The sequence below is a fragment of the Trichosurus vulpecula genome, chromosome 2 (assembly GCF_011100635.1).
Source record: "Trichosurus vulpecula isolate mTriVul1 chromosome 2, mTriVul1.pri, whole genome shotgun sequence".
Classification (NCBI taxonomy): Eukaryota; Metazoa; Chordata; class Mammalia; order Diprotodontia; family Phalangeridae; genus Trichosurus; species Trichosurus vulpecula.
In genome coordinates, this window is record NC_050574.1 from 434,925,628 (window position 1) to 434,933,736 (window position 8,109).

At 40.5% G+C, this 8,109-nt stretch overlaps 1 pseudogene; it reads right to left on the reverse strand.

Moving 5' to 3' along the window:
- Positions 1-4,711: 4,711 nt before the first annotated feature.
- LOC118837316 lies at positions 4,712-6,140 on the reverse strand (annotated as a pseudogene).
- Between the last annotated feature and the right edge of the window lie 1,969 nt (positions 6,141-8,109).

An 8,109-nucleotide genomic window follows, 5' to 3' on the forward strand; every position in this document is an offset into this window, starting at 1 on the left:
AGTCTTTGGTGTTTGTGGGTCGAGGGGTCTGGTAACTGCCACAGCTCACATATTCAGGGCGCTAGGGGCCCCATCCACCTGACTCCAAGTTTGGTTGTTCCACGCCGCTCAGGCTGGGCTCTGCTCCACTCCGTACCCAGCTCCCAGCTCCCAGCTTCGTGTGGAATAGACCTCACCCAGAGACCATCCAGGCTGTCCTGGGCTGGAGCCCTGCTTCCCTCTGCTGTTCTGTGGGTTCTGCCGTTGTAGAATTGGTTCAGAGCCATTTTTTTATAGGTTTTTGGAGGGATTCTGTACGGAGCTCACTCTAGTCCCTGCTTACCAGCCGCCATCTTGGCTCCACCCCCCTTGATAGCTTTTTATTAAGGCACATTTCATGGGCTCAGATTCAATTGGCTACCACTCACTGATTTCTACCATCATAGGCATGTCTTGGATGGTGTAATGTGGGGTGGTGCTCTAGAATAAGCCTTACATGCAACAGATTCACAAAGTTTCTAGATGTTCCAGCAGTGTCATGAAGTAGAAAGAAGATGGAACTTTGAGTTAGAAGACCTGGGTTCAAATTCTACTAATGCCATTTACTAGCTATGTGACCTTGGGCAAATCATGTCTGCTCTTGGGACCTCGGTTTCACTGAATCAAAATTACTTAGAGTTGAAAAGATCTTTAAAGACCATCTAGTTTTCACTTGAAAGTTTCTGTTGAGAGGTGACTCAGTATCTCCCAAATAGCACATTTTGCTTTTAGATAATTCTATTTGTTAGGCAATTTACTTTTGTATAGAACCCACATATGCCTTTCTTCAGCTTCTACTCATTTCTCCTAATTCTGTGCTCTGGGGAGCAGTAGAATAAATCTAATCCTTTTTAATTTGACAAAGCTGCTGGAAGACAGCTATTCAGTCCATCCTGAGTGTTCTCTTCAAGTTCCATGTGGAAGACAGTGGAGAGATAGCAGATGGGGTCAAATTCATCGTAGCTTCACGGGTTATTCTGAGTCATGCGAGGTGGAACTAGTGTGGAAAGCAGTAAAATGGGGCAAAAAGACTGAACTAGCTTTAGTCATTAGCAAAGACAGTTTGTGTTTCATAGGTATGAAACTTAATTGCATCGGAACATTTAAGTTAAGGTGGTTGAAGTCACAACTTGATTTAATTCATCCACAAGAGGTTCACTCAGCCTCTAGGCTAACTTTTTTTTAAAATTAAAATTTATTTTTTCAATTATATCAAGAATGGATTTTTTTTCTCTGCTGCCTTGCTTCCCACCTCCACCCCCCCCCCCCCACTGGAAAAACAAAATCCATGTAACAGATGTGCACAGTCAAGGAAAATAAATCTTCACATTGGCCATGTCTCAAAAGGTATGTTTCATTCTTGCATCCTGAGACTATCACTTCTCTGTCAGGGTGGAGTAGTATCCTTGCATTGATCAGAATTCTTAAATCTTTCTATTTTCTTTTTTTGCAGGGAGGAAGGCAGGGCTATTGGGCTTAAGTGACTTGCCCAAGGTCACACAGCTAGTAAGTATGTCAAGTGTCTGAGGCTAGATTTGAACTCAGGTCCTCCTGATTCTGGGGCCGGTGCTCTACTCACTGCTCCACCTAGCTGCCCCCTTCTTAAATCTTTCAGAGTTTGCTTTTATGCTGTTGTTGTTCACACCAGTCTGTATCAGAGCATACAAGATGGAGTAACTTTACTATTATTCTCAGAACACATTGGCAGAAACAAACCAAATTTGCAACAGTACTAACTTTTGTTATACTCTGCCGGGAGGCAGTTTTCAGAACTTACGAATAGGAATTATTCCATCTCACCTTGGCTCTACATTATCCCCTCAAACTCCATGGCTTCTGACCAGCGAGGTCAGGGCTTGGGCTTCTCCTCTTGCCGACGGTCATTTTCTCCAATTTAGAACGTTCCCAATTAGCCATGACCAAGGGAACAGGACCTCCAGACCTCTTAAATGCATAAAGACCTTTCTAAATCTTGGCACATCCATCTTAAGGTTGATACTTGGTCACCTATGCTCAAGAAAGAAACACAAAACAGAAGAAATAGAGCTTTGAGATGGTCTCTAGCTCATCTAGTCTATCAATAGTCAATAGTCCATAAGCATTTATTGATGGCTTAGTAAGTGCTAGGTAATATATTAAATTCCAGGAATACAAACTTAAAAAGAATAATAGTCCCTGTCCTCAAAGAGCTTATAATCTAAAGGGGGAAGACCGTACACAAAGAAAGCTAAAAAATGGTGGGGGGAGAACACCAGGTGGCACCCCTCGCAGGGGCATGATGGTCCCAGAGTTGAAACCAAAGCTAAGTAGCGGATAAAAAAAATTAAGAGTTTATCATTTTCTGAGCCTTTTCTAAAGGAAGACTTTGGGAGGAGTTTATTGCCCCAGCTGAAGTTGGTGAAAAGACATTGAGCGTCAAAGTTGGAGCAACCTTTGAATTTCTAGTTCTTTTAATGCAGCGAAAGGGCATGTATATATCTATATCTGTATCCATATCTGTCTATATCTCTTTATATGTATATATATATTTACATATTTTTTACATAAACACTGTACATATGGGTCCTTTTCCTCTTTTTTTCTAATTCTTTGGCTGTATAATCTTTTTTTGTCTCTACATCAAATTTGTTCCTGAATATAGTCCTTTCTTCTTTCCTCCCCAGGGAACCATCTTTGGTAACAAAGAATTTAAAAGAAGAAAATCAGTAGCAAACCTAACTATCAGGTTGACGAAGCCACTCACCAAGAATGTGCAATGTTCCAGGTCGCCTCCTACGTTTGCAAAGAAAGGACGGCAGCTTGTGTTTTCATCTTTTTTTTTCAGGGACAAACTTGGTCAGTTTCATTACTTTTTATGGTTGTTGCTAATATAGTTCTTTTCATTTACGTTGTTGTATTCATCGAGCAAATTGTTTTCTTGATTCAATTTCTCCTTGAAATTATTTCGTATGTACTCGTGTACAAGTTGTGTCCTCCTCCATAGAGTACAAGCTCCTTGGGAGCATGCCTGCTTCATTTATTTATTTTTGCACATAATAGCAACTTAATAAATGTTTATTGAAATTGGATTAAATTAGCTAGCCAAAGTTGACATTTTTATTTTCCTGAGCTGCTTAAATGGTGAATGGCAATTTCCTTTGGAAGAGATCTGTCAACTCCAAGAAATTCTCACACTCTTTCCACAGGAGACTGTCTTTGATAAAACAGGAGGAAGCCCCTCAAACTCTACAGAGACCCAGATGAGGAGAAATCTTACCTTTTTTGGATCAATAGTGAACTTCCTGGGCTACAGGCTCATGACCAGCTAAAGTTACCAGTGCCTTGGAGCTCTTTGGCCTATTCATCTGGCTTGTCCAGGGAGCTGGTGGATCAGTATGTCGTGGGGCTTAAGATAGATAGTAGAGTATCTTACAAGGCCTAGTCATGGAACACCCAAGACTTTGTTGCTAATTATGCCACCTGGGTTTGGAAAACCATATTAGCTCTCCTGGTCGTGAGCATCTTTCCTATGTAAAACAGTACTTTAGGTACAGAATGACCCAAATGAAGAGTGACTACTCTGTATGTCTCTTCTGGGGTTGGGGGTGGATTATGGCCTCCCTGAAAGTGTGGGGGGTAAAGAGTCAATGGTCAGTCATTACAATTTTAAAAAATAGGCGGAATGACCTGAGACCTGGGATGGGCCAGGTACTGCCTCAGCTGTTAGAGAGACAGAAATAGCTGAGGGAGACCAAAGGTTTTTATGCTCGTGGATAGAATGGAGAAATCAGGACTAGATGAGTGTTTGTAAAACCTGTGGACCCCTTCTCATTGATGTTTTTAAATAATAGAAGGAAATGTTACATTTTAGCTTGAGGCTAGTAAAAATAAAGATGTAAATTTTTTTTTCCATCCAGTTGACAGACCCCTTGAAATCTAACCCATTGATCTCTTGGGGAGTCTTTTGTGGTCTTAAGGTTCTGTTCTTGGTGTTGTGCTGTTCCATGTATTTGTTAATGATATTACAGCTTGTGGGGGTAGGGCAGGGTTAGACAGGAGCAGATACAGAATCTGAAGATCAGACTGAAGGGAGATAAGTGATAGGATCATGAGATCTAGAGGTAAAAGGGATCTTTGATATTTTCCAAGTAGTCCAACTCCTCAATTTTTAAGCGAGGAAACTAAGACCCAAGAGATTAAGTGATTTGTCCAAAGCTGCAAAGCCAGGAGTGGAATCTGGTTCCGCTGGTATTTTTCCCCCCACAGCACCCCTTCACTTCAGAGAACCAGGATGGGAACCAATGTTTGGTGTTTTGTTGTTGGTTTTTTTTTTTGTAGAAAAAAATAGTTTTGTGCATTGAACATACCCTTATAAACTCAAGACAAATCATAGACAAAAAGGTTAACTCCCACGTCCATCACCTATCTCTGCAGAAAGTCAAAACTAACACACTCTCTCCCTTGAAATGTCATCCAGGTTTTTCCAAGACAGCCTCCAGACAGCATGTTTGTCTTGGAATGTCCTCAGAAGGACATAAACCCCCAGAGTTCGTCCAAAATGGCAAGGGGAGAGAGAATGAGGAGAAGCTATTCAAACCTGTTCTTCTTGTGGCTTGTCTCTTCCTCCTTCTCAGCCTCCTCATCAACCACTCTGACCTCTACAGTTTCATCAGCCTCTGCCTCCAAAGCCTCCTTGGCCTCCTCTACCACCTCGTCAGGGCTTGGCCCTATCCACAGTGACTTTGTTTCCATCAATCTCCCTGGCTTCCGTGGAGTCTTTTGCAGCTTTAGCCTCTTCTTCTGAGTTGAAGTCCACAAAACTGTACCCTTTGGACGACCCTGTCTCCCTGTCTGTGACTGTCCTGGCACCCACAGAGCTGTGAAATGAATTTTTCTTTGTTTCTTCTCTTGTGTCCTTACACAGACCTTTTGATGAATGAAGTTTTGTAGGACTGGCTCCTCAGTGCTGCATTCGCTGTAGCCTGTCCCTTCAGCTGCAGCTGTATGGCTCTGCCTCCAGTTTCTATGTTACAGGAATTCAAAGCTCCTTTCACATTTTCCACAGAGGCAAAATCAATGAACGAGTACATTTTAGGTCAGCCTTGGTTGTTCTGATGCAAGCTGGTGGATTTAGCCTTCTCAGACATTTCCTGCAGACTTTCTTCAGTGGTGCTGTGGGTGAGGTCATTCAGCACCAGTGTCTTTGCTGACTTGCTGCTGTTCCTGCTCCAGGGATAATCCTTCCCAGCTCTTGAATTCTCTCATCCCTGACTTTTCTCCCCTGTGTAGTCCAGAATGCGATCCTGACCATCAATCTTAGTTCCCTGTTTCTCTTCCAAAGCCTTATCCACATCTGATTCTATCTTAAATTCACCATAGGCAATTCCTTTGGGTGTCTCATCCTTCATGCAGTCTGATCTCAATAGCATCTTCTAACACTTCCTTGAGCTCTTCCTGAGTTACTTCATATAGTAGATCCTTGATGAAGAATGTTCTGCATCTGGATCTTTTTTGTTTTCTTTTGTTTTTTTTTTTTTTTCCAGCTTCATTTCAGAGCCAAGCACTTTGGAGCCACTGAGTTTCAGAGCCTTTTCCACATCTCCAGTGGATTTGAATTCCACATAGCAAACTTCCTGATGGTGCCAACGCTTACCACAATGGCAAGGTCCTTTTTTTGCAAAGAACTTTCATGATGTCAGTTTTAAGCTCAGAAGCGGTTTTGTTGAAATTCAGCTTACCAGGGAAGAGATTGAAATTTGCAGATGCTCCCACTTCTAATTTCTCTTTCTTGGCTTTTGGGGCTTTCTGTTCACCCATTTCCTTTTTCCTCTTTCTTATTGCTTCTTTGATGGGCTCTACATCCTCCTCTTCATCTGTCTCCTCCTTGGGTGTTACTTTAGCTGGAATGTCTCCCTTCTTGCCTGATATGATGACAGCTTTGGCTGAGATAACCACTTTCTTAGAAGGGTCTATGGGGGCCTACCTTCTTACCAGGAGTCATAACTGCTTTATTGGCAGGTGTGATGTCAACAATAACTTTTTTGGTTGGTGTTACTCTCTTTGCTTGTGTAGTCACAGCAAGTCTTGCCCTTCTTCTGAGGGACCACAACTTCTTCTCTACTGTCTTCTTCATCTTCTGACATGTCCTTATCTTCACTATCTTCTGTCTTCTTTGGGGGAGGAGCCACTTTCTTTGGTTCACCTTGATTGTTAGCAGCTTCACCATGATGGCAGCACTTGACCGGGGGGCAAAAGGTGCAGATCCATGGCAAAGGCCCAGGTAGTGTGGGTGGTTGCTGAGAACTCTAGGAGTCCATCCTAGGGCAGCCCTTTGCTTGTGAACACTCAATAGGAACCAATTTTAAGGAATGAATGCATTGCTTAGGTGCTCCCAAATCTACCATGAATGGAAGGGTAGAATGCAGGATGCCAAGAAATGGTACTTCTCTTTTTGGCTTCTTTTTGAGGGGGAATTGGTGATGGCACTCTTCCCACCTGTAACACAGTTCCTGGTGTATAACAGGCACTTAATAAATTTTATTATCAATTATTTTATTTATTAATTATTTTATTATTTCAATTATTTAATTAATTATTTTATTATATATTATTATACCTTTGCATTCTTAAAGGGAACAGTGTACTGGGATTAGGGAATCAGACATTAGCATGGAATATACATTTTTTTCAGGGCCATTTGATTGGTAAAAATACAAATGGGGAATGTTGACTAGAATAGCACATTATCAATGGTAAGCAACACATAGCTTGTGTCATTTGAAAGTCTTCTTTATAACCTGACAGTCAACCAAGCCCTAGGGAACCACTGAATATCCCTCTCTTTTTCTTAGTTTTTTTTCTTCAAATTTCATTTTAAAAAAATAAGCATTTTTCTTTTACAAAATTGTATTTTTTAAACCAGCAAAAATCTTCCTTTTTTCTCCATTGAAAATGAAAGAAAAAACAAGCTTCTGTTACAAATGTGTACAGTAAAGTAAAACAAATTTCTGCACCAGCCATATTAAAAAATTTTTGTCTCATTCTGAGACTGAGTTCTTCACTTCTATCATGAGGTAGGTAGCATGTTTCATCATTAGTTCTCTAGAGTTATGATTGGTCATTACACTGGTCAGAATTCTGAATTCTTTCAAAGTTGTTTGTATTTACCACATTGTTGTCTTTGTATTCATTGTTCTCCTGATTCTGTTTACTTCACTTCAGTGTATCAGTTTATATAACTATCCAGGTTTCTCTGAAATCATCCCCTTTAACATTTCTTATAGTACAGTAGTACTCTTTCATATTTATATACCATAACTCATTCAAATGCTTCTCAATTTATGAACGCCCCCTTAGATTCCTATTCTTTGTCACCTCAAAAAAAATCTATAAATATTTTTGTATATCCTTATGGTTTGTTTTGACAAGCATTTATTTTCTCTCCCTTTGCCCACTCCCCCTTTAGGAAAAAAAATTAAATCCTTATAACGTGTGCATAATCAAACAAAACAAATCTCTACTTTGTCCATGTCAAGAAAAATATATATTTTATTCTGCACCTAGAATTCTTAACCTTTCTGTCAGGGCATAGGTAGCGTTCTTCATCTTTAGTACTCTGGAGCTGTGGTTAGTCAATGTGTAGATCAGAGTTTTAAAATCTTCCAAAATTTATTTTTACAACACTGTTGTTACTGTATAAGTTGCTTTCCTGGTGCTGCTCACTTCACTCTGCATCCGTTCATCAAAGTTTCTCTGAAATTGTCCCTGTCACAATTTCTTACAACACAATAGTATTTCATTATGTTAATATCTCATGATTTGTTCTTCCATTCTCCAATTGGTTGGCACTCCCTGAATCTGCAGTTCTGTGCTACTACTGGCAAAACTGCTATAAGTACTCCTGTAAATATGGGAACTTTACCTTTTTCTTTGATTTCTTTAGGCTATAGAATATGGTATGCTAGAGCCAGCTCATAGGAATAATGAGAGTTTTCAGTGTAAGCATTTAAAGCCTAGAAATTGGCAAATGCTACAAATTAGGATGGCAGCTAGCTGGCAAAGGGGATAGAGTACAGGGCCTGGAGTCAGGAAATCTTATCTTCCTTAGTTCAA